This window comes from Cryptomeria japonica, chromosome 7 (assembly GCF_030272615.1).
Source record: "Cryptomeria japonica chromosome 7, Sugi_1.0, whole genome shotgun sequence".
Lineage (NCBI taxonomy): Eukaryota > Viridiplantae > Streptophyta > Pinopsida > Cupressales > Cupressaceae > Cryptomeria > Cryptomeria japonica.
The window spans coordinates 401,577,094-401,602,591 of record NC_081411.1 but is presented as its reverse complement, the minus strand read 5'-3'; the positions used below and the strand labels follow the sequence as shown (position 1 = coordinate 401,602,591).

The window sequence follows — 25,498 nt, the reverse complement described above, 5'->3', positions numbered from 1 at the left end:
TAACTCATGGGAGATGGCACAAACTTCGATGTACCTACCCCGACTATTCATTGGTGGAATTTTCCAGAGAGGACATGTGTCCAAGCAATACAATTTTATCATTGGTCAAGCATTAAATGTTATGTAATGGTTGTAAGAAACCCTAATTAGGGTTTTCATTGTAAAATCTTGGCCATTGATCTCGAATTGATCTAAGCCATCGAATTGTATTAAGGGCACTATATAAGCCCTGACATTTCATTTGTAAAGGCAATAGAATAGAGTTAGTAAATAGAGAGTAGTTAGAAGGTGATTAGCAGTTGATAGAATAGCAATTAGAGTAGAGTAGAGAGAGAAGGCAAAGATTGTTGCCAAGATGTTGTTGTAAAAAGACTTGTAACTTCATTGAAGAAATGGTGAAATTTATGGGTAGATTCGACAATTTGCATGGTCTCTATACTTCTCATATTTGATTTCATGTTATTAGATGAGTGGAAGAAATGTGCTTGATTGATGGTGGAATTCGTACATCCATACTACTAGCAGTTTGTTGATTGCAGACTTGCCTCGTGTAGTCAACTGGAATCATTCAGCTTAAGCTTAACTTCAATTGTCGCTTCTTCATTGATATGCATCAACCTAATGGTGTCTATGCCTGCAGTGATGATTTGAACATCATAAAGCTTTCCTTCGAAGATCGCACTAACCTTGTGGAGACGGTCCTGGGATGTCAAAACAAGACTTAGTTAGAATTTCATCAAAGATCATTCATTGCTCCTACATTCTTAGTATCAAAATTAGATCCTTTCCTCACCCTCATCTTTTTTCCTTTTTTCAAATCAAAGCTAGTAAAATCCCGTGTTCCAGCAATATTCAAAGCAAATCAGAAGTTCAGTCATCAAGTGTAAGTCCCCTTGTGATTCCAGCAAATCACATCATACCACTGGAGCTTATCCACACGTAGAGATCCTACAACAAAGAACCTTGAAGTCATCCTGATTGATCCTTTTCGCGATATCTTCAGCATTCAGAGACTTTATTCAAGAGAGGATAAGGTACCCTTAGGTATTTTATTCTGTGTTTGATAGTGTACAAAATACACATCAACACTTCCAAACCTTAGCCCAACCCATGGGCTTGGACCCCGTCCAATTCGCAAGTACTAACTAGAATTGAAAATTGATGACTGGGTATAGTCGCTAGACTATTGCTGATTTATATTTCTTGATGGATAAATGAATGCTTTATGAATGATTACTGCTTGGATTGGTATTTCTGATTTATATTAATTGCTGAGGGTATTTCTCAATTACTGCTCTGATTGGATATTCTGAATTAATTGTGAATTGATTTCTGAATTGGTGTGTTGTATTGATATTCTTGATTGATGGTTAATTGATTTTGGACTCTTTCTGACTTGCTGTCCTGAGTTGATGATCTGAATTGCTTGTTCTTAAATCTCTTATTCCTTAATTCTGCTCTGCTCTATATAATCTGAAGTTGATGGGGAGCTACACCTCTTTAAGTGGCAAGGGATGCATCCTTTCATAGAGTGCTACTTGCATTCTATTAATTAATCACTGATAATTATATGCCTTCTTACCTAAGTCGGCCCTTTACAATGAACTCTTTTAATTAATCTTTGATAATGATTTTATTTCTTACCTTGGTCAGCCTCCTTCAATAAATTGCTATTATTCTAAGTCCTTTAATCTGGGTTGGCCTTTTACAAGGAAATACTATTATATTTTTTATTTTTTGTTGCCTAGGTTTTATTATTTATTGATGGAGGCTGCAACCTGTTTTTATTTAGGCTATTAACCCTAGTTTGGCGGGGGCATGACGTTACACAACAAGTGACTAACATATGCATAATGAGTGACTAACATATCTACAATGAATGACTAACAAATGCATAGTGAGTGACTAACTATTGTGACGTTTTCACACATCGCTCCATTGCAAATGGGGAACCTGTTGTGACCATTTCACACATCGCCCCATTAGAATGGGGACCCCCTCTTTTTTGCTTTAGGTTTTGCTTTCCTTTTGCTTGCTTTTTCTCTCTGCTTTTTAGGTTTTTGAGTGAGTGAGTGGTTTGCCTGGGCTGGCTAGATTAGGGCTAATCTCTGAAGCTCGTTTTAGGGTTTCTTTCAAGCTGAGTCTAGCCTAGTTTTGGGAAGTTGTTAGCCATCTACTTGAAACCTCAAGATTGCTATAATGAAGCATGCCTTTCAGGGGAGTCAAGTTGGCTTGATCAAGGAACAGGGTGAATAGGCCTCAGGTCAGGTCAGGACTAGATTTGAGGGTTTTCTTGTCAGAGTCCTGTTTGTTTCCCTGTCTAAGTCAGTTGAGCAGGGCCAGTGAAGAAAAGGAGTTGGTTTGATGGAGGATGAAGCGAATCAAGGTAACATCTAGCCTGAAAATGTCAATTTCGCTCCTGACCCTTCCAGAGGGTCCAGGGCGAAAATCATTGTAAACCTCTTTTTTCTTCTCATTTTTGACTGAATGATGCTTCCTAGGGCATGTTTGAGGGTAGATTGATATGTTCTTTCTTGGAAAGGAAGTTGATGGATTTTGAAGAGCAAGATTGATGCCTGAAGGAGAATTTCGCTCCTGACCCTTCCAAAGGGTCCAGAGCGAATTTCATCCTGAACCCTATTTCTTGTCTTAGATAGACTTGCAACCTTGTTCCTAGCTTGGAAAATGACCTAACTTTGCCTTGTGAGGTGGTTTGAAACTTGAAAACTGAGCAATTTGGCCTGGAATGGAGATTTCGCTCCTGACCCTTCCAGAGGGTCCAGAGCGAAAATCTTATTAGAGCTTATTTCTTCCTAACTTTGGCTAAGTTTTGATGTGCAGGGTCTCTTGGAATGAAGATTGGACATTATTTGATACCTTTGAAGATTTGGAAGCATGTAAAAATAAAGAACTTTGGGCAAAACAGTGAATTTTGCTCCTGACCCTTCCAAAGGGTCCAGAGCGAAATTCCCAAAAGCTCTTATTATGCAGTGAAGAAGGTCAAGTTTTTGGCATGAATGAAACAAGAACAACTTGCTTTTGCCTCTTTAAGATGTTTTAACTTGGAAAAATGAAGGATTTTGCCCAAAAGGAGAATTTCGCTCCTGACCCTTCCAGAGGGTCCAGGGCGAAAATTCCTCAATCACCTATTTTTCTTGCAAAATCAAGTCAAGTTTTGGTTTTTATGGCTTGGATGAGAGAGGAGTATTGTTTTCTTCCTTTGAGAGATGAATTCAACTTGAAATGATGATGGAATAGGCCTAAAATGAGAAATTCGCTCCTGACCCTTCCAAAGGGTCCAGAGCGAAAATTTCTATAGGAGACATTTCTTGTCTTGTTTGGTCAAATTGAGGTGTCAAAGGCATGATGAAAGGAAGAATGAGCATGTTGAAACCCTTGGGCATGTTTAGAAGTCATGAAAATGAAGGATTCTGGCCAGGAAAGGCAATTTCGCTCCTGACCCTTCCAAAGGGTCCAGAGCGAAATTCCTTATAAACCTATTTTTTAGCCTTTCTTGGACATGAAATCCTATTCCTAGCACAATGGGACATGAAATCCCACCTTGCAAAGAAGTTTCAAGTTTAAAAAGTGAAGATTTTTGGTCAAGATTGAGAAATTCGCTCTTGACCCTTCCAAAGGGTCCAGAGCGAATTTTCTCAAAATCACTCTTTGCTATCAAGTTTTGCTAAGTCAAGTGTGGGATAAGGTGAAATATAGAAGGAATTGCCCCTGGGAATGACTTGAAGTGCTAAGAAATCATTGAAAAGTGAAGGAATTGAGCCTAAGAGAGATTTTCGCTCCTGACCCTTCCAAAGGGTCCAGGGCGAAAATTCCTAAATACCCCATTTTTTCTTGCAAGAACAAACCAAGCTTGGGTGGAGTGAATGAAGAAGACCATTGCCTAGCCTTGAGGGGTGGATTGAAGTTAGAATGATGGAGGAGTAAGCCTAAGCAAGGAAAATCGCTCCTGACCCTTCCAAAGGGTCCAGGGCGAAAAACATCAAAGACACCTTTTCCTCCAAAATTCAAGTAAAACTAGGCCTGGACTACAGCAAAAGAAGCCATTTGGAATGCCTTGAAGAAATTTAGACCTTCAAAAAATGAGAATTTTGAGCTCAGGAGAGAATTTTGCTCCTGACCCTTCCAAAGGGTCCAAAGCGAAATTCCCAAAAGAACAATATTTCCTTCAAAAATTGATAAGCCAACTCAGTGATTGGGATGAATAGACCCTGGAGATTGCCTTGGAGGAGGTTAAGGATCAAACTAAGGTGAATTTTGACCTAAAAAGTAAAAATCGCTCCCAACCCTTCCAAAGGGTCCAGGGTGAAATTCACATTTTCACCTAAATTACTCATGTGAAATGCTAAAATTTGGAATGCAAGACTTTGTCAGGTCAAAACAAACATGAGCTCGCCTTCCGGAAGATTTTGGAGTCAAGAAATGAGATATTCAGGACCTAATTGGAAAAATTGCTCCTGACCCTTCCAAAGGGTCCAGGGCGAAATCATCAAAAAGCCTATCAGTCAACCTTGTTTGATTAAGTCAAGGGCAAATCGCAAGATTGTGAAGACAAGGACATTAAATTTGCAAATATTGATTGTGAAAATTTCAATTCATGAAGTGAACAAGCCTAGATGTAAAGTTCAAACAAGCCTTGAAGTGGTTTAGACCTTCATCATCTTGGATATTTCAATGCCTAAGGAGGAAAGGAGCTTCATTGAGCCTTGATCAAACCTCAATATTCCTCAATTTTCACTAAATTTGCCAAAATTAAGACATTTGGGGAAGCTAGATCAAATTCGCATGAATTAAGGCATTTGTAATTGAATCAATTAATTTTAAGCCTTAAAGAAAATGAAAAAGAACACCTTTCAAGTCTTAAAATTAATTTTAAAATTTTAAAAATAAAGGTGAGCGCTCAAATTCATTTATTTGCTTTTACAAGCAAGTCGGCCTCCTTCTAAAGGGGATTTTATCTTATTTTATTGCTAATTTGTTAGGTCAGCCTCATGGTTAATTAGGGTGAGCGCCCTATATAAGAGAGGAGTGTTGTAGCATTTTCAAATCATTCATTCATTATTCTTCTTATGCGAATTTCAAGAGCAGATTGGAGGAGCGAATTATACCAGATTGGAGGCGAAGTTCTTGCTAAATTGGAGGCTAATTTCCAGAATTTACTAAGTGGTTGGAGGCTAGTGGAAGGCGAAGTTCTTTTGAAGGTTAATTGAGGCATAATTCATCCAAAGGGAGACCAAAATTCAATCCTTATCCAGCGAAATCTGATCTTCTTTCTTCATTTTTTCAAGGTTCATAGTTAAGCTTTCAAAGAAGGAGGTATGAAGAATCAAATTTTTGAAGTTTCTATTCAAGACTTATTTTGATTTCCATAGCAATCTTTTAAAGTCTAAGTCTTGAAAAATCTAATTTCCATTCATAATTAATTTGAGAATTTATAATTCTTGATTTATCATGTCATTTTCAAATTAATGTTTTGAATTATTCCCTTGAAAGGTCTTAAATTCTATGCTTTAAGGTATGATACTCAAAGACTAATTTTAAGTTTTTGTGTAGGCATCAAATGACGACCCCCAAAGCCGGAGGATCAACTACTTGGCAGACTCTCATCAAACAAGATCAAGCTAGGACAAGGACGATCTCCTCCAGTCCAGCATCATTAAGGACGACCTTCTCCATCTATCTTCCAGTCCAACATTTGAAGGAAAGCATCACCAAATTGAGCATCAACCAAGTGTTAGACAAGGTGGCATCCTAGTCATCACTCCTCCAATCGGGTTGGTCCACCTCAGCATGTTCAGATTCAATGTACCTGACTCATTAAAGATGGCACAAACTTCGATGGACCTACCCCGGCTATCCATTGGTCGAATATTCCAGAGAATACATGTGTCCAAATAATGCAATTATTTCATTGGTCAAAATTAAGTTTGTTGTAACAAACCCTAATTAGGGTTTCATTGTAAAATCTTGGCCATTGATCTCGAATTGATCCAAGCCATTCATTGTATTTGAGGATGCTATATATGCCCTCACTCATTTCATTTTCAAGGGTTAGAGAGAGAGTTTAGAGTGAAGAAAGTTAGAAAATTAGAGAGAAATAAGTTATTGTTGTAGCAAAATTGAGTAGTGAAGAGAGAAATTTGAACAATTGTTGTCCATTTGGTTATGAGATCAATAAAATATTGAAGTTATGGTATTTTATTGCAATACTTGTGGCTATCTTCATGATTGTTTATTTTCTTGAATCACTTTCAATTGAAATAGCATTTGAGTTCTAAGTTTGAAGGATGAATTGTTGTGCTTGATCTTTGACAAGATTCACATTCCAAACCACTAGCTTCTTACTGATTGTGAGGACGCCTTGTGTGGTCAACTGGAAACATTAAGATTGATTAAGAATTCAATCATTATTGGAAGTATTGATATGTATCTCTATGATAGTATCTATATCCTTGATGATTTGAAAGCTATTGAATCCCCTTAGAAGATCGCATCAATTCCAGTAGAGTTGTAATTTCTTGGCGATACTGAAATTGGTAGAATCTTATCAAGTCTAGCATTCATTGAGTCATTCTTAGGATGAGTTTAAGTCTCATTCCCTGAAACCCTTATCTTTTGACATTTTTTTGAAAATCTGTTAGTGTTAGGAAAATCCTGTTCCTTCATTTGGAAAGAGAGTAACACGGACAAGCTTTCTCTGAAAGTATGTAAGGCCCCTTGAAGAAACAGCAAACACAACGACCACTGGTGCTTATCCACACGTAGAGATCCTCCAAAAAAGAACCTTGAAGTCATCCCGATAGATCCTTTTCGCGACATCTTCAGCATTCAGAGACTTTATTCAAGAGAGGATAAGATACCTCTGGGTATTTTATTCTGTGTTTGGTCATGTACAAAATACACATCGACAGAACCCCACTTTTTTCTGCTTTCTTAGTTAGTTTTGAGTCTTTTTTCTATTTGCCTTTCATTTGAAGAAGTATAGTCGGTAAAGAACTTATCAAGTTGAGTTACCTTTGATATGAAAATTCTGGCTAAGGCATGAGAATGATCTAGGCTTCCATTGTGTTCAGCACCCCCTTCCATTGCTTCCGGCACCCCCTTCCATTTCTCATGGCACCCCGTTCCATTGCTCATGACACCCCCTTCCATTGCTTTCGGCACCCCCTGCCATTGCCATCGGAACCCCTTCCATTGCTTTCGGTACCCCCTATCATTGCTTTCGAAACCCCCTGTCATTGCTATCGGCACCCCTTGTCATTTATTGTGATGAGGTATGAAGAAAGACAAAATTTGATTAAGTCTAGTTCAAATGAAATGAAAAGGTGGCGATGTTTTGAACCTCACACGACGCGAGCTGCAAAGAATGAAGAACCACAATGCATGCAATGCATCCGATAACACTAAGCTTGTACGATGAAATCCTATGAAATGATCAATGCGAATTGCAAGCACGATGGAGAATGCAAATGATGATTGAAAAGCATTTAATGAGAATGGTTGCCCAAATGCAAATATTTGAAATCGATGCCTTGTGCTATTGAAAGTTCAATGTGCACCATTCAATTCAAGGCGGCCAGCACTATCATGGTTATTAAATGATAAATGACAATTGAATGACAAATTCAAATTGTTTGCCAAGTTTGATTGGGCCACATTTAATGATTGAGGGTGTGCTTTGAACAATAACCACATACTTGCAATCCACGATGCTGAAGCCATTTGATCAACATAGTTAATTAAAATGCAAAAGGAGACTCAGCAATTTTTTGTGGCGAACTCGAAGTCCTTTTGGGGTCAGTCGTATTGCATTTAATATATACACCTTCTATGCATTCAATGAAAGACATGAATCAAAATGGAGAAGGGCGATTACACTTAATGGCTCAGACACAAAGTTCAAAGCCTTTTAAGCATTGAAGGTATTTACAAGTGCACCCCAATTCGTTTAATAAAGGCAGCGATTAGACACCAACCTCTTGCGACAAGGTAATGTGATAAGAGTCGCCCACATTTACGAATCAATGGAAGCCATTAAATGAAAGGCAATGAAGGTTACGATTTTAAATGCAGTTCATTTAATGCAATTCGCTAACACCTTGTGATGATCTATCGATTTCTATAAGCTTCAAATTGATCATTTCATTTGATCAATTTGAATTCGATTTTTGCTTTTGCATTCAACAATTGAACTTCAATAGTGGATTGTGAGGACAGCGATCTGGTTCTAATCAGGTTTTCGATCAAGACTTTCTCACCTTGACACAGCAAATTCATCTTTCACCTATAATAAGTGCATTCAAGGCACAGTGAATTCGCTTATTGTGATTTCATTTTGAGCTACAGCATGTTCATCCTTTTGATCAGCGAATTACATCTTTTTTGACAGTAGGGATGGCCACGATTTTGGCATTCATACGGTGGTTGACATCAACATACTTAGGAGGTAGCGAACTGAGATGAAAGGTAATAACAGTGGCGAGATGACTCAGATTTGACAATTAGCGAACTCAATGTTCATCTGCATTCAATATCATCTCCGAATACAATGAATCGGCCTAATTACTGAGCTATAGTGACTTCATTTAAAGAGAAGGCAATTGGTGCAAGCATCGATTTAAAAGGAGATTATCAGATTTACATCAGCAGTGTGATAAAGGTTACAGACTGATGAAAGGCATATTCAATCTCTTTAGGTTATTTGAGAAAGTGCAGAAATCAGTTATTTTAGTTTGCAATGTTTAGTATAAGGCTTATTGCGTCATTCTTATAAGTAACCAAGCCTATTCTTGTGACTGATTTGCTTCTATTCACTCTTACCAATGAGGTCTTCTTTCATTTTAATCATTCTTTAACATTTACAAGGGCTGTCATTAGTATGGATGGGCATGTTTTAATCAAGGGTTACAAGTCTTAACTTAGACAATTGAGGGATTTTTGTTTGTGAATAGAATATCATTTCACAAAACTAATTTAAACAACTCTTAGAGGTGAAGGATGGCAGCGAATGCAAGGAACATGTTAGTACACCTCAATGCTTCAAGTCTCAAGATCACACAAGGAGTACGATCAATGTACTTCAAGGCACGACGAGGATCAAGTAAAGGCAAGATAAGACTACACCAAATGCAACATCAAGGCAAAGGATGGCATCAACGTCAAGCACTCAAGGTGGATGAAATTTTCACAATTTTGAATTTCCTTCGGAAATCCAAGAATCATTGCCAGTATAGCCAGATGGAAGCTCCAGAATGCCTGTGATCGAGACGAGAGAATTTCAGAAGAGTTAATCAAAGTTAGAAGATCGATTTGAGCAAAGTCATCATCACATCAAGCGCTTGATAATGTTGGGTATCAAGAGATATGCCTCATTCATTCACACACTTGCGATGAGTTACAAAGATCGAGCAAGCTAAGGTGGCACCTAGTCATCATTTATCCAATCATATCATTTCATGAGAAGGCGTCCAGATTCGATGAACCTGACTCATCCAACAAAGAGAGAATTATTTTATGCAGGCACAAAATTTGATGTACCTACCGTCTCCATCTATTGGTCGAATTTTCAAAGGACATGTGTCCCATCAATTGTAAATTTATCATTGGTCAAGCATTAAATGCTTTGTAATGGGTGTAACAAACCCTAATTAGGTTTTCTATCTTTCGATCTTGGCCATTGATTGCAAATCAATCTGAGCCATTGAATGTAATGAGAGCAGTATATAAGGTCTCACTTCTTCATTTGTAAAGTTAATAGTCAATAGACAGTCAGTAGGAAGCAGATAGCAATTAGAGTAGAGTAGGAAGAGAAGGCAAAGATTGTTGCCAAGACATCGTTGCAAGAAACATGTAAACTTCATTGAAGAAATGGCGAACTCTGTGTGTTGATTCAACAATTTGCATGTCTCTACTTCTCAATTTGATTTTCATGTTGTTAGATGAATGGAAGACTTTGTGTATGATCAATGGTGAAATTCGTATATCCATACTACTGACACTTTGCTGATTGTAAAGTGCCTTATGTAGTCAACTGGATCCATCTTAGTCAAGCTTAACTTCAATTATCATTCCTTCATTGATATGCATCAACGTGATGGTGTCTATGCTTGTGGTGGTGATTTGAAAATCATAAAGCTATCCTTAGGAGATTGCACTAACCTTGTGGAGATGTTCATAGCATGTCAAAGCAAGACTTAGTTTGATTTTCATCAGAGATTGTCCATTGCTCTTACATTCTTAGAGTAGACTAGCTTTCTAAACCCTATCCTTTTTCCTTTTTTTCAAATGTCAAGTGAAATCCTATGTTCCAGCAACATTCGAGCATTCAAACATTCAACGTAAGTCCACCTTGTGAAACCAGCAATATCACATCATATGCAACTGAGTTTATCCAAGAGCACGTCTAGACCTGACATTCGAGAACCTTGGAGTTGTCCCACTTGATCACGCAACTTAGCATTTAGGAGTCTTTATTCAAGAGAGGATAGAATACTTAGTATTTTATTTTGTGTTGCGTAGTGCATAAAAACACCATCAACACTAACATATCCAAAATGAGTGACTAACAATTACCCTTTTAGTGCATCCCAACTAGAAAGGAATGTCAATCCATTCCATACTACATTGTGCATCCCATCCTTTTCTTCAATCTTCTACTCCAAGTGTGATGACGTGTAATATTCCTCTTAATTTTTTTAATGTTTTTTTAGCAATAAGAGTTACAAGCAAACACCATAACCCGTTAAGGTTAGAGAAATAATCCAAACTACTGAAAAGGAACCCTTCCACTTTTGTTCACCGAGAGCCCAATCTGGGAGGGTGAGAGCATACGGTGTTCCGGGGATCGTTAGCACCATAAACCAAACTGAAATTACAATGCACGGGCGGCAAGCCAGCCCCTTTTGCTTATCCAACATGATAGAAACTGAACTCTTGGCGGTAAACCAACCAAGGGAAATAACAAGAAACTGAAACTCAATCACTCTACCGCGTATTTCAGCGGGAGGACATTACATTAAGCTATCACTCTACCGCATATTTCAGCAGGAGGACAATTGCATAAAACTTATCACTCGACCACTTGTTCAGTGGGAGGACTGAGTACATAAACTGAATTACAAAGCAAGAAGGCGGCTAAGCCAGCCTCTTCCACTTATGCAGTGGGCAAGCAACACAACAAAAATGGTTAGTAGTAGTACTACTTAACCTTACAATATAGGAATTAGAGAGATTGAATAGAGAAGTAATGCTGTCCAAGCTGATAAATATTCCCAAGCAAGTGTTAACTCCCCAAAAGCCCTTCAACATGAAATTATGAAGTTCTAAGAGCAATGACATGCAAACCAGCAACTTCAAGAAGCTATTACACACTCAAATCTCTCCCAAAACTCACCCAAATCTCTCCAAATCACTTCCCAATCAACTAATCTACTCGCGCTCCTAAATGCACACCCAAACACTAACTTCTAGAAATTTGTAAGTTTTGACAGCAAGCTGGAAACACATAACCAGCAACACCAAGACACATTTAATTGCATAAAACACTCTCACAACTCGCCCAAATCACTCCAGACCAAACCCAAACTGCAAATATACCTATACTAACCAAGAACAACCAATAAAATGACCACCAAACATCCCACTTAACTCAACTTACTCCCAAATGCCCACACAAAGAAAAACACCATAGTTGGGAATTTCGATTTGCATTATTAAATTGAATACTTAGAGATTAGTGCTGGAAACTTACAAATTCCTTCGCCTGGGACATAGAAAATCAAAGAGCCAATACCCAAAAGCAACAGGGGATCAATCAGAGACTTATGAATGAAAGTATGCTTCAGCCATGACTTTCCCAATAGCCTGGAAACACACTGAAATTCGAACCACAACAAATCCAGCAATCCCACACTTCAACAAACTCACCAAAAACACTGAGAGAACACGGAAAACAACTAGGTACTGTCTTGCAAGTACGAAAATGCACTTAGCTAGGAAGGCTCACTTCGAAGCTCATATTTCTATTGCCAAACCGGTAGCATACCAATGCAATTTCCAAGATACCCCAAAATGAGAGCCCAAGGCTCTTATTTATAACTTCATGCTCCACCAAATTCAAATGCAAATGGCACCCAAACTCAATTCAAACTCCTTTCATTTCATTTCATGTCCTTACCTAGACATGGCACCCACTTTCCCTTCTTCCTAGGCAGAGTTCGAACTTTACCTTAGGTGACAATTTTGCAACATAAAAATAATATACAATGAGATGTTTTATCATCCCCAATTGCCACCAAATTAATGCCATTGACTTAGGAAAATAACAATATTGATATTAGATAAATATTTTTCCTTAAGTTGTCCTCAATACAATTAATTAGTAAATACAAATATTTAAATATTAAACCTTAGGACAAGGAAATAATATTTAATTAAATCACTTATGACTCCAATACTGATTATCAACAAAAACTAGGATGGAGCTGAGCAATGAAGACCACTGAACTGTTGCAAGATCAGGACCCTGTCCAAACTGCCAAAAATAGAAATGCTCCGAAAAGCATGATCTTCGCATCCAGAGAAAGAGCTTGGAAAGCTCAGTAAGACAACATCATCCAATCAGCCAAACCCTAACTTACTAAAAATAGTAAGTTCTCACTTCACCAAAGATTTCAATGCATGTTATGCCACCCAGGAGTTCATAAAAAACCCAGAAGGAAACCATAGATAGAACTGAAGAATTCCCTCCTGATAAACCCTAAAAAGCTCGTGCAGAACTCCACCAAAGTTGGAAACCCTAATTCTCCTTTCCACATAGCCTACGGGTCTCTGGAATAGGTCAATGGACCACTGAAAGCACATCATTGAGAAGGGGACATAACATGACGTAAATCATCCCATACTATGTCATGTCCCCATATCAAGTTGATGTGATAAGATTTGTAAATATTGATTAATAATAATATATATTTATATAGTTGTTTCTTATGTAACTTTATTTGGAAGAAATAATCATATATGATCGATTAATAGTTAGTAGTCTAATTATCTTAAGCAGATTGATTTCTAAACTAATACAGGCTCAGAACAATAACTTATGATTGCATCCACTAATTGCTATCTTATTAAGGCATGATATTTTATCTAATAAGAATACCCCCAGTTGTTATGAGGAGACATGTTTAAGGAAATCTCTAGTGTTCAAGGAGACACATCTATTCAGGTTTGAAAGAATATATATATATGCATCTTCTCATACAAGGAAGGCATATTAGGATAGAAATGGGGAAATCAGGCCTGAGTTTGAACGAAAGTGAAGGTTCCATTGGTGAACAAACAACAGATACTGTCTGCCTTGGATAGAGATTGGTACGTTGTCTAATCTGATCAATAATACTCTTGCCTTCATTGTAACTGCAATAAGCACCTAACCTGTTAAATTAGTGTTTCATAACTGTAAGATAATAATTATATATATGTCTGAAATCTTTAATTAAAAACATCGTCATAGTACAAAAGATGTTGGGCTATTACAAACCTATGCCTTAACCAGATCTGATTTCTTTTTCTTGAGAAGTGGTGTGATGTTGTTAGGGAGAGGCGGACTAATACCATCTCATAATAGATGAGCCCCAAGGGTGAAAGAACTCATGATCCTGAAATCTGGGCTGTGGGCCCTAAGGGTGAATGGATTGAGGTTCCGGTAATCTCAACTGCATGAAGAAGATGGTATCATCGCACCCTAGATAAGCAAGTCTCCCATCTAGGACTAGAAATTGGAAGGGGATTAAGATTAGGCCTGAATAGGGGCAATACCTAACTGTACCATGAGTAACCCCAGTCATTAATTCGTAATTACTGTAATTTGGTAGATAGTAATGTATGTTTCCTTTGTGAATTGACAACCTATAAATAGGGGACATTACATACTACATGGAATCATCACTGGATAAAGAGTAACTGTAACAAATACATCACATAAGGCCATTAACAAGATTACCACAACCCATTGAACCATTGAGTCAATGGATTCTGACATCTATCATCCCCAGGCCACTGAAAACACGTTTGTCCACCTAGGAAGGAGTAGCATCTGACATATATACTACCTAGTGACCATGGTGATTTTGTCAACTAACCCTATTTGCTTATTAAATGTAATGCCCCTCCCTTGATCAGACTCTATTCAACCTAGTTTGACTTTGGTTGACTTTTTCTGTGTTTATATGGTTGGATGATACTCTATATTGTGATGACTTTTATCATAATACTATTCTATGATGTTTTGGATTTAATAAATGTTGGTTATGCGTTATATAGTTATGAATGTTTAACTTTAGATGTTAGATTTTATGCTTATGTATTGACCATGGACTGACATATTTACTTTATGTATGATATATATCATGTGTTCGTTTTCATGTATGAGTATGAGTTTGTATGGGGTGCGAGGGGATGATCTTCCGTCACTCACTTAAGAGAGACACGGAATGTCATGATTCCTCTTCATTGGTGTGCATGTAATTGCGGGCTATATGTATGGTGTTGTATATATGTTTTCTCGGTGATGCAGGTTTGCAAGTACAAGGCATCGACTCCACTTGGTTTCACAGGTCTGAGTGTGCCTACATTATCCCGATGGAAGTTGTGGGAGATAGTCATAAGGCTCGTCCCTGTTACCCTAGCCTTTGCTCAACTCGAGAGCAATGTCGCTTGTCTAGTGTTTATCCGATCGGAATGCCACTTAGGCGAAGTCCGATAACATTATTGTAAACATTGTCCTTTCAGTGGATTTCATCGGCAATATTTCATCCTTTTTATCTACTGTCAAAGAAATAGTAACAAATTATATTGATAGTAAGAAGTTGGTCTCTTTAGTAAAAACGTTGAGAGGGATAAGGAATCATGCCCACTTTTTTCTCCTTTCTATTTTCATTCTTTCTTTTAAATTTAAAACTCTGGAAGTTTTTTTAAATTCATTCCCTTATCTCCTTAAAATGTGGGTAGTTTAAATAAATCCATGCTCCCATAATTACCATGCTTAATTAGAGGGGATGGTACTTCAAATATTTTGCCATGTATAAAGTATTTCTTTAGGGGAAAAAGTAGAAGGCATAGTAAGTAGATAAAGTAATTTTAATTTAAAACTTAAGGTGAGGAGAGTAGGGCCCACCCAAGATTTATTTAAGAGAATCGCAATTTCTTAATTTTTTTTATTTTTATTTTTTTCTTGTAAAGTAATATCATTTTCTTGATTTCTATTAAGAAAGTCTAAACTCAGAAAGCAAAAAAATAAATGAGGATAAGGGTTTAATATTTATTTGTTAGGAAAATTAGTCTTTTAAAGTATAAAATAGATATTTTTAAAATTATCTCAAATTTTATTTGTTTTAAAAGTGGTGTGTTCATTTTACAAAGGACTTGTGGTTTAAATGTAGTATTTTATTTTTTCAATGTAATGGTTTGATAATAAGTATTATTAAATTTTAAAATTGTTTTCTCATGGTTGTTATCTAAATGTAATACATATGCCTTGATGTTAATATTTTTGACTTTGGTATTGTTTTGATGTTTAATTTTATCAAACTCGTGACCTTTGATGTTTTAATAACCTAAGCCTACAAGTGTCAGGGTTTTGTATCTTTTATGTTGTTTTGGCCGTATGGTTTTGGGGCTCCAGAGGTCAGTGTTGAGCTAAATCTTCATTACTAGTAATATGGTGCCTTTTAATTCTAAGTGGGTTTTATTTATGGTTGACTTTGGTGGCTTATCAGTCTCTTGGTATCATTGCATTACTCTCCTTTTTGGGACTGACCTATGTTGAGCTCCTTGATAGAAGCTTATGTGGATTGAGATATGATGTTATTTCAGATGTGGTTGGAAACTCACTTTATGGTTTAATGTTGCTTCTGATCTTTCTATGAGACTCATGAGAATATTTTATGATGATTCTTTTGATGATGGTTGGTTTTGAGTATGTTTGTGTCATAAGGGGGGTGGCTTCCAAGTGGGGGATGGGGCCCGAAGTGGCTGCCAGGATAACCCATTGGAAGTTTCCTTAATAAGAGATAACCTAATTAATGGATTAGGGGGTTGGGTACTTAATCACATTAAACAAGATAATTGGATGCCCCGCTCATGGCTTGAGTGCTCGTTTAGGCTCAAGATGAGGTGTGGAAGGCCTAGAATGGCAAAACCAACTACTTTGTCCTCATGAAAGGTTTGTTGGGTCCGCATGAGTTTTGTATGGGGGCCGAGGTTCGAGAGAAGCTGCTAGGATAACCCAGGATGGGGGCTGGGGCCTATGGAGACCTGCCAGGATAACCCATATCAAGCTATGCGATGACACTCTTCCCTTGTGAGCCCTGGTGTTCTGCCTCTATGTTTGCAGCCTCTGGAGTACTCCTGTTCAAAGTTTAGTCTATGTGTATCTTTCTTGTGGTTACCGAGTGGAAGTGTGTGTTTAGCCCTTGTGTTGTGTTCCTTGTTTGATTGCTTGAGGGCCTTATGTCTATCTCCTAGCACGGGGGGTGGACCTTTTGGATCCACATGGTCGGGTGGTAGTTTCCTTCTTCCATTGGGGATTTTGTTCTGGTCTTGCGTGGATTGGCTTCGTTCTTGTTCCAACTTGCTTTCTTGGATTTTAGTCAGATCATTGTTTCAGATAGTGACTTTATGTAGCTGTCAATTGTATTTATGTGTATCAGATGTAACCTATGTATATACATGTCTTCATGGCAATGATGTAATTATGATGTACTTATGATGTAAACTTGATGTATATGAAATGAGATTTAGATGGTAGGATTTCATATCAGCAAATGGAAACCGTGTTCTCATGCTATTAAATATGTTCATGTTCATAATTCATTACTTGTGTGTTATGATTAACAGTTGTTAATGGGTTTCAATGAATATAGTTTTGGAATGTATTTATATTATGAAATATAAATGAATGAATCAGTAATTTACTTAAATGGAATACTTGGGTTACTTGGGTCATTTAAATTGCTGAAGTACATGTATGCATCATATGTTATCTTGATTTAGATTAATTCCTTTAATAATGAATGATTAGATTAAGTAACCATGTTGAGAAACCTTAGGGGAAAAGTTAGTAGTTGTCTTCCATTTGTGCAAGTTAACTCAATCTTATCTTTTTAAATGTTTAAAAAAATAATAATTCACTCTTAATTGTATTTGTATAGTTAGATCCTCTAGGGTTTCTGTTATCACAAAAGCTTGCACCCTTGCCGAGCTATCAACTCAGCAACCTTGTGAAACATTGAAACAACCCCGAAGTGTGGGACCTTGCGCAAAGGGGTTGAATCTCCGGAGAAGGCCGACTTCCTTCTCAATCCAGGTGCAGGTGTTGAACCAACTCAACACTTAAAAACTAACTCCTAAGCCTATCCTAACAACTTGCAGAGGAAAAGGAAGAGAGAATTGCTTAAAATGAAAGGAGGTGATGCACCAAGAAGAGATAGTTCCTCTCCCTACCGAAATGATACAAGTAATTAACTGAAACACCCTGAAGATGCACAACTTTTCAGTTGTATGAGTGACCCCAATGCATATATGAAGGTTAGAATTCACTGAATACCAAGAGGGGAGAAGGATTCCCACAAGTCACACTCAGAAAACCAGTTAACACAGCATATATGAAGAGAAGAAACCATAAGACAAACACCTATGATGGAGGTAAGAAATCATACACAACATACATAAGTTGAAAAGAGGCAAGAATGATGATTTTCAATTAATCATAAGGCAAAAAGCCAATCTTACAGTTGTAGAAATGCAAAAGATTACAAGTCTTTAAGAGAAGAGAAGAGCATAAGAAAGCTCAAGGCAGCAGGGAAAAGAACCCTTTACAATGAGGCTCAACAACCTTATATAGAAAAATGGGTTACAATGGTGATCATGACCCCTGCTTGTCAGTCTGGAGGTGTAGGGAAGTGCATGCACTTGACTTGTACATGCAAGGAACCTAGCCATACCCACAAAGAGCAATCCTGAGAAGGTGGATTGACTAACCTTCCAAAGTCAGTGATGACATAAGTCACCCAGCATGGCCCCGTACCTCCCTTGATGGAAATCTTGCCAAAAACATTAAATGCACCCCTGTGGCTCCACAAAAAAAGTGCATAAGTCACCAAAACTGTCGGAGCATTTAAAGCTTCGAGTGTCGATCACGCCATCTGGAAGTGTTGCAAGTCGGAAGTAGTTTGGAAAACTTTGGAGACTGGGGTCACTGTAGTTGAGGAACTTCGAAGAATGGGGTCTCCGTAGTTGGGCAAGGAACTTCAGAACTTGGGGGTTCCAGAGTTCCGGGTAGAAGACTTAGGAACTTGGGGAACTTTGGAGACCAGGGTCTCTGTAGTTGGGGAACTTCGGGGACTGGGGTCTCCGTAGTTGGGCAAGGAACTTCGGAACCTGGGGGTTCCGGAGTTTCGGGGTAGAAGACTTAGGAACTTGGGGGACTTCGGAGACCGGGGTAGACGTAGTTGGGCAAGGAACTTCGGAACCTGGGGGTTCCGGAGTTCCAGGGTAGAAGAATAAGGAACTCCGGAACCTGGGGGTTCCGGAGTTCCGGGGTAGAAGACTTAGGAACTTGGGGAACTTCGGAGACCAGGGTCTCCGTAGTTGGGCAAGGAACTTCGGAACCTGGGGGTTCCGGAGTTCCGGGGTAGAAGACTAAGGAACTTCGGAACCTGGGGGTTCCGGAGTTCCGGGGTAGAAGAATAAGGAACTCCGAGGGTAGAAGACTTGGGAACTTGGGGAATTTCAGAGACCGGGGTCTCCGTAGTTGGGGAAGGAAGGGAACTTCGGAAACTTGGAGTTCCGGAGCAGGAAAGAAAGAAGCTAAGCCAAAGAAACTCGGAACCTCGGGGTTCCGAAGTTCTAGGCTAGAGAAAGAGAGGGCCAAGGAACTTCCGACAAGACAACACTTCAAACCATGATTTCACTGCTTTTCTCCTTGATCAACTGGGCAACGCTGGTCCATGGAACATATCTCTGATCGGTTCTCACTGATGGACCGAGGGTGTCATAAAATGACAACAGTTTCTTGGCGGGGCGTTACATTAAACTTGTTAAATGTTGCATTTCATAGTGCATCCACAAATAGTGATGAGTGTACAGCTAGATCATCTTCTTGCTTCCTTGAATTTACAAGCCTTGACCTTGTGGATCCTATGTTGGCTAATGTTAAAGTCTTCATTCCTTCGCCCCATGTTTCAGGGACGAATCATTTGTCTCAGATCTGCGAATAATTTGCCCTACACCTGATTATAAATCTGCTCCATTAAGCAAGGAAAATTACTGAAAATCTACCAATAAAGTTTGCCCTGCTCCTTACTAGTTCGCTCACCCTTTATGCACTCAGATCCATATTTGTGAACTTGCTGATGAAGAGATAGCCTCAGGCCTGCCTTTTAGGTTTGCTTATTCTGCTCTTCATTTTTGGGTTGAATTTTTGTCAAAATGAGCAAGTTTGCCCTTGTTTTATATCTACCTCACTCAATTAGGCCGACTAGGATTTATTCCAATTGAATCTTGAACCTTTTACCATATGGGCCAACCTAAGCTCTTCCCTTGCTGATCGGATTTGAAGCAAAGGTTTACACAACACATTGAGTGCACTTTATGTGAGTGCTTGCACCATGGTGTAGGAGCAGGCTTTGAGACTTCATTTGCACAAAGAGGTCGTCTTTGCATGTTTAATCTTATTTTCACCTCCCTCAAGTTGGCTAATTGTGGGATTCATCATGGAGAGGGGTATTGTTGTGACCATTTCACACATCGCCCCATCAGAATGGGGACCCCCTCTTTTTCTTAGGGTTTTGCTTTCTCTTAGTTAGTTTTTCTCTCTGCTTGTTTGGGTTTGAGTGAGTGAGTGGTTGCCTGGGCTGGCTAGATTAGGGCTACTCTTAGAAAGCTTGTTTTAGGGTTTCTTTCAAGCTGAGTCTAGCCTAGTTTTGGGAGGTCGTTAGTTGTCTGCCTGGAACCTTGAGTTTGCCTTAATAAAGTATTTCCTTTCAGGAGAATCAGGATGGTGAGATTGAAGAAGAGGGTGAATAGGTCTCAGGTCAGGTTAGGTCTAGTTTGATGGTTTTCTTGTCAGAGTCCTGTTTTCTTCCAGGTCTGAGTCGATTGAGCAGAGTCAGTGATCAGAAGGAGATCGAAGCGGTGATTTCAGAAATTGATGAGCAAATGCACCTGATGATGATTGAAGTAGTTTTGGAAGAACATGACCAAGATTGTTGACTTTTGAGGCATGATTGAGAAAGTTGATACATTTTTGCCTTGAAGGAGAGTTTTTAGGCTTTGAAATGATGAAAGCCAGTCTAGGAGGAGATTTTCGCTCCTGACCCTTCCAAAGGGTCTAGAGCGAAATCTCCCTTTCCTGCCTTCCTTTGGCCCTGAAAACCCAGTTCGACCTTACCTAGACCGAATTGGATGGAGACTTGTCTTGATTGTGAAGCAAGGGAGTTGATTTGATCAAGTTTGATGGAGAATGAAGTGAACCAAGGTAAGAAACTAGCCAGGAATATGATTTTCGCTCCTGACCCTTCCAAAGGGTCCAGAGCGAAAATCCTTGTTGGTTTCATTTTCTTCTCAGTTTTGGCTAAGTTTTGTTTTCTAAGGCATGTTTGAGGACGAATTGATATGTTCTTGCCTAGAGATGGAGTTGATTGATTTTGAAGAACAAGATTTTAGGCCTCAAGGAGAATTTCGCTCCTGACCCTTCCAAAGGGTCCAGAGCAAAATTCATCATAAACCTTGTTTGTTGCCTTGAATGGGTTAGAAACCTTGTTCCTAATGTAAAGAATGATCTAATTTTGCCTTGTGAGGTGGTTTGAAGCTTGAAAAATGAACAATCTAGCCTGGAATGAGATTTTCGCTCCTGACCCTTTCAAAGGGTCCAGAGCGAAAATCTTCTTAAAGCTCATTTCCTCCTGAGTTTGGCTTAGTTTTGATTTGCAGTTATCTTGGAAGGAAGGTTAGACATCCTTGTTGCCTTTGAAGGTTTGAAAGCATATAAAAATGAAGGATTTTGGACCAAAAGGGAAATTTCGCTCCTGACCCTTCCAAAGGGTCCAGAGCGAAATTCCAAAAGCTCTTATTTTTGCAATGAAGAAGGTTAAGTTTTTGATTTGTTATAACGTGGATGGAAGTGAAATAACTTGTCTTTGCCTCTTGAGGTCGTTTTGAAAGGGAGAAATGAAGAATCCAACCCAAGTAAAGATTTTCGCTCCTGACCCTTCCAAAGGGTCCAGAGCGAAAATCTCTCTAAGATACATTTCTTGCCTTATTTGGCCAAAAATTGATGTCCAAGGCATGATGAGATGAAGAATGAACATGATCTAACCTTTGGGGATGTTTAGAAGTTTTGAAAATGACGGATTGTAGCCAGGAAAGGAAATTTCGCTCCTGACCCTTCCAAAGGGTCCAGGGCGAAATTCCTTATAAACCTACCTTTTGACCTTTCTTGGACATGAAACCTTATTCCTAGGGTAATGAAGGATGAAATCCTACCTTGCAAAGAAGTTTCAAGTTTAAAAAATGATGATTTTGGGTCAAAAATGAAAATTTCGCTCCTCACCCTTCCGAAGGGTCCAGAGCGAATTTTCTCAAAACTTCTTTTTGCTATCAAGTTTTTGCTAGATCAAGTGTGGGATAAGGCAAAATCAAGAGGAAGTTGCCCTTAAGAGTGACTTTAAGTTGCTAGAGACCATGAGAGATGAAGGAATTGAGCCTAGAAGTGATTTTCGCTCTTGACCCTTCCAAAGGGTCCAGAGCGAAAATCCTTAAAAACATCTTTTCTTCCAAATTTTGAGCAAAACCAAGCTTGGACAAGGGTGTGAGAAGGCATTTGTATTGCCTTATAGTGGATTTTGGTTGCCAAGAATGCAAATTTTAAAGCATAATGAAAATTTCGCTCCTGACCCTTCTAAAGGGTCTAGAGTGAAATTTCTAAGATTCACCTTTTTCCTTGCAATTCGAGACAAGATTTTGGTTTTTATACCCCAGAGAGGAGTGAGACAAGATGTTCTATGCCTTGGAGGTGATTTGAAGTTGAAAGGATGGCAAAATAGCCCTAAAACAAGATTTTCGCTCTTGACCCTTCCAAAGGGTCCAGAGCGAAAATCCTGAAACCTACTTATTCCTTTCAAATTTATGCTAAGGCAAGACTAGACTAAGGTAAACAAATGCCCTTGAGACTACCTTTGAGTTGATGTTTGTTTCCAAAAGTGATGATTTTAGGCCAAAGGAGGAAATTCGCTCCTAACCCTTCCAAAGGGTCCAGAGCGAAAATCCTAAAATCTCCTATTTTGCCTTGCAAAAACAAATCAAACTTGGATTGGGTGAAAGAAGAGAACTATTTCCTAGCCTTGTGAGGTGGATTGAAGTTGGAATGATGGAAAAATGAGCTACAAGCAAAGAAATTCGCTCCTGACCCTTCCAAAGGGTCCAGAGCGAAAAACACTAGGATAACTTTCCTTCAAGATTTGAGTAAAACTAGGCTTGGATTACAGTGAAAGAAGCTATTTAGAATGCCTTGGAGAGATTTGGACCTTCAAAAAATGTGAATTTTGAGCTCAAGAGAGAATTTCGCTCCTGACCCTTCCAAAGGGTCCAGAGCGAAATTATGGATAAGTCCTGTCCCTGGCTAGGTTGTTGAGCAAAATTGACCTTTTTCGCCTTGTGAAGATCAAACCAATGCTAGTAAGTTGAGAAGTGGGTTCAAACTGAGTGAATTTTGATGAATTGAAGTGAAGGAGATTGGAAAATTGGCCTAAGAGGTGAATTTCGCTCCTGACCCTTCCAAAGGGTCCATAGCGAAATTCCTAAAAAGAAGTGTTTCCTTCAAAATCTTGTTGAGCCAACTCAGTGGTTGAGATGAATAGACCCTGGAGATTGCCTTGGAGAAGGTGAATGATCAAGCAAAGAGGAATTTTGACCTAAAAAGAGAAAATCGCTCCTGACCCTTCCAAAGGGTCTAGGGCGAAATCCTCAAAAACACCTATTTTTCATCTTTGTTAGATTGAGTCAAGGGCAAGTTGCAAAATTGTGAAGACAAGGACATGGGAGATTGCAAATCTAGGTTGTGAAGATTTTGATTCATGAAGTGAACAAGCCTAGATGAGGGGTTCAAATAAGCCTTGAAAGGATTTAGACCTACATCACTTTGGATATTTTAATGCCTAAGGAATGAAGATTCATCAAGCCTTAATCAAGCTTTAACATTCCTAAGCTAGCCCATAATTTTTCACTAAATTAGCCTATTACAAGACATTTGGGAGGCTGAAACAAGTTCGCATGAATTAAGGCATTTATAATTTAATTAATTAATTTCTAAGACTTAAAATAAATGAAAAATCCACCTTTGAAGCTTTGGAATTAATTTTAAAAATAAAAAATTATGCTTGAGCCCTCAATACTCATTATTTTGCCTTTACAAGCAAGTCGGCCATCCTTTAAGAGGGGTTTTATTTCATTTTATTCCCTATTTGCCAAGTCGGTCTCAAGGAGAATCAAGGTGAGCGGCCTATATAAGGGAGGTGTATTGTGACAAATTCAAATCAGTCATTCATTGTTCTCATGCGAACTTGAAGAGCAGATTTAGAGGAGCGAATTCTAGCTAAGTTGGAGGCGAATTTCTTGCTAGTTGGAGGTTAATTTCCAGAATTTGCCAAGTATTTGAAGGCTAGTAGAAGGCGAAATTCTTTTGAAGGCTGATTGAAGCATAATTCATCCAAAGGAAGACCAGAAATTCAGATCAAACATCCTTGCCCAGCAAATTCCTCATCTTCCTTCTTTCATTTTTCAAGGTTGATAGCTAAAATTCAAGGAAGAGGTATGAAGAATCAGATTTTTGAAATTTTTATTCAAGATTTAGTTTAATTTTCCATAATAATCCTTTGAAAAATCTAAGTCTTGTACAATCTGATTTTAATTTAATTGGAAAATTCATAATTCTTAGATTTATCATTATCTTCAAGTTAATATTTAGTTATTTCCTTGAAAGGTCTCAAATCTCCTATAATGAAGACATTATGCTCAAACCCTAACTTTAAGCTTTTGTGTAGGTATCAAATGACGACCCCCAAAGCTGGAGGATCTACTACTCGACAGGCTCTCATCAAGGAGGATCAGAGGAATGACGAATTGGAGACCAGGATCGTGTCCAAGTGGAGCAATATCGGAGACACCAACCTAGGAAACTTCAATGTGAAGAAGTTTCGGGAAGCGCCCTACATCGGCAAGCTGTCACCTGTTGCAAAGAAGATAATTGAGAGTGGCATCATCAAAGCTGCAAGTTTCCCTCCCCCAGTCAAGTGTCATGAGTTGATGATTGAATGTGCTCGGCACTATGATTCACACTCAAGGACGATCGTAGCCGAGGATGGAACTATCTTAGCCTATCTTTCGGAGGAAGCTATAAGTGAAATTTTTCATCTCCCAGAACATAGAGACATGATCTACAAAAGTCTAGAAGGAGCTAGGTCTATCTATGAGGATGATCTTGATTCCTGCTTGAACTTCATTAACAAGAATTGGCTACTCAAGAGCAGACCTCGCCTAAACAAGATTCCCAATACACCGCACAGAATCGACTTCCAAGAAGAATTCAAGGATTTGATAACCTTGCTCAATCGGGTTACGGGTGCCTCTCAAGCTTTCTTCTTTGACAAATGGATGTTCTTCTTCATACAACTGATTGTCCAAGGAAAGGGAATGCTCAATTGGGCTAGAATCATTAGCAACAGCCTGGACGTGCAGTTGAGAAGATTAAGGCCTACCAAGTCATTTCACATGAGTTCATATGTTGTATATGCCTTGATCAGAGGTTTTGAGTATGCAGGACTACCTCACAGAGGAGTTGTTGGAAGAGGACCCAGAGAAATAAGAGTTTGTGATTCTTATGTTCAATTACATCATCCGCCAAGAATTGACTACAAGCTAGTCAATGACACCTTCACGATGAATATTACTAGGATATTGCAAGGTGGGATTCACAATCGACTGTCTCTGGATTCACAGGAGCTCGTGAAGAAGCATGGTGCGTGGTTCATTCAGTTTCCAAAATTCACATACATCAGAGTTCATGGGTGTCCTTCACCTCCCTACATGTTGCCAAGATATCCTACAGACAGGATAGTACTACTTGAGGTGACTAGATAGTTGGCACCTTATGCGAAGGCATCAAGACACAAGCATGGAAATGGGATTCCCATACCCATCATACTAGGGAATTCAGTTGAAGTGTGTCCTAATACTCAGGCCGCAGAAGATGCGGAGAAAGAATTGTCTCTATATTCATTCACATTCTTTGCCTCGAGAGAGAATTTTGATCCTCATGGTCATATAGAAGAAACAGTCGGGAAAAAGTACAAGCATGAGTTTCAGGTGGAGGACTTTTGGATGAATGTCCAAGATGATGTAGAGGTCAAAAGAAAGATGCATTCCAGGT

The 25,498-nt window shown here is 38.7% G+C and overlaps 1 protein-coding gene across 3 annotated transcripts in view; it reads left to right on the top strand.

Moving 5' to 3' along the window:
• The window catches only part of LOC131062314 (uncharacterized), a 66,163-nt gene that overhangs the window by 17,295 nt on the left and 23,370 nt on the right, over positions 1-25,498 (top strand). Inside the window, exon 3 of one of the 3 annotated variants that reach the window (XR_009358560.1) lies at positions 5,572-6,195. The exons of 1 other annotated variant lie outside the window; for it this stretch is intronic. The gene's annotated coding sequence lies outside the window, so the exon portion shown is untranslated. Of the gene's footprint in view, positions 1-5,571; positions 6,196-14,590; positions 14,911-25,498 lie in introns of those variants that run through there. One more of the 3 variants, XM_059209243.1, reaches the window with a different exon arrangement.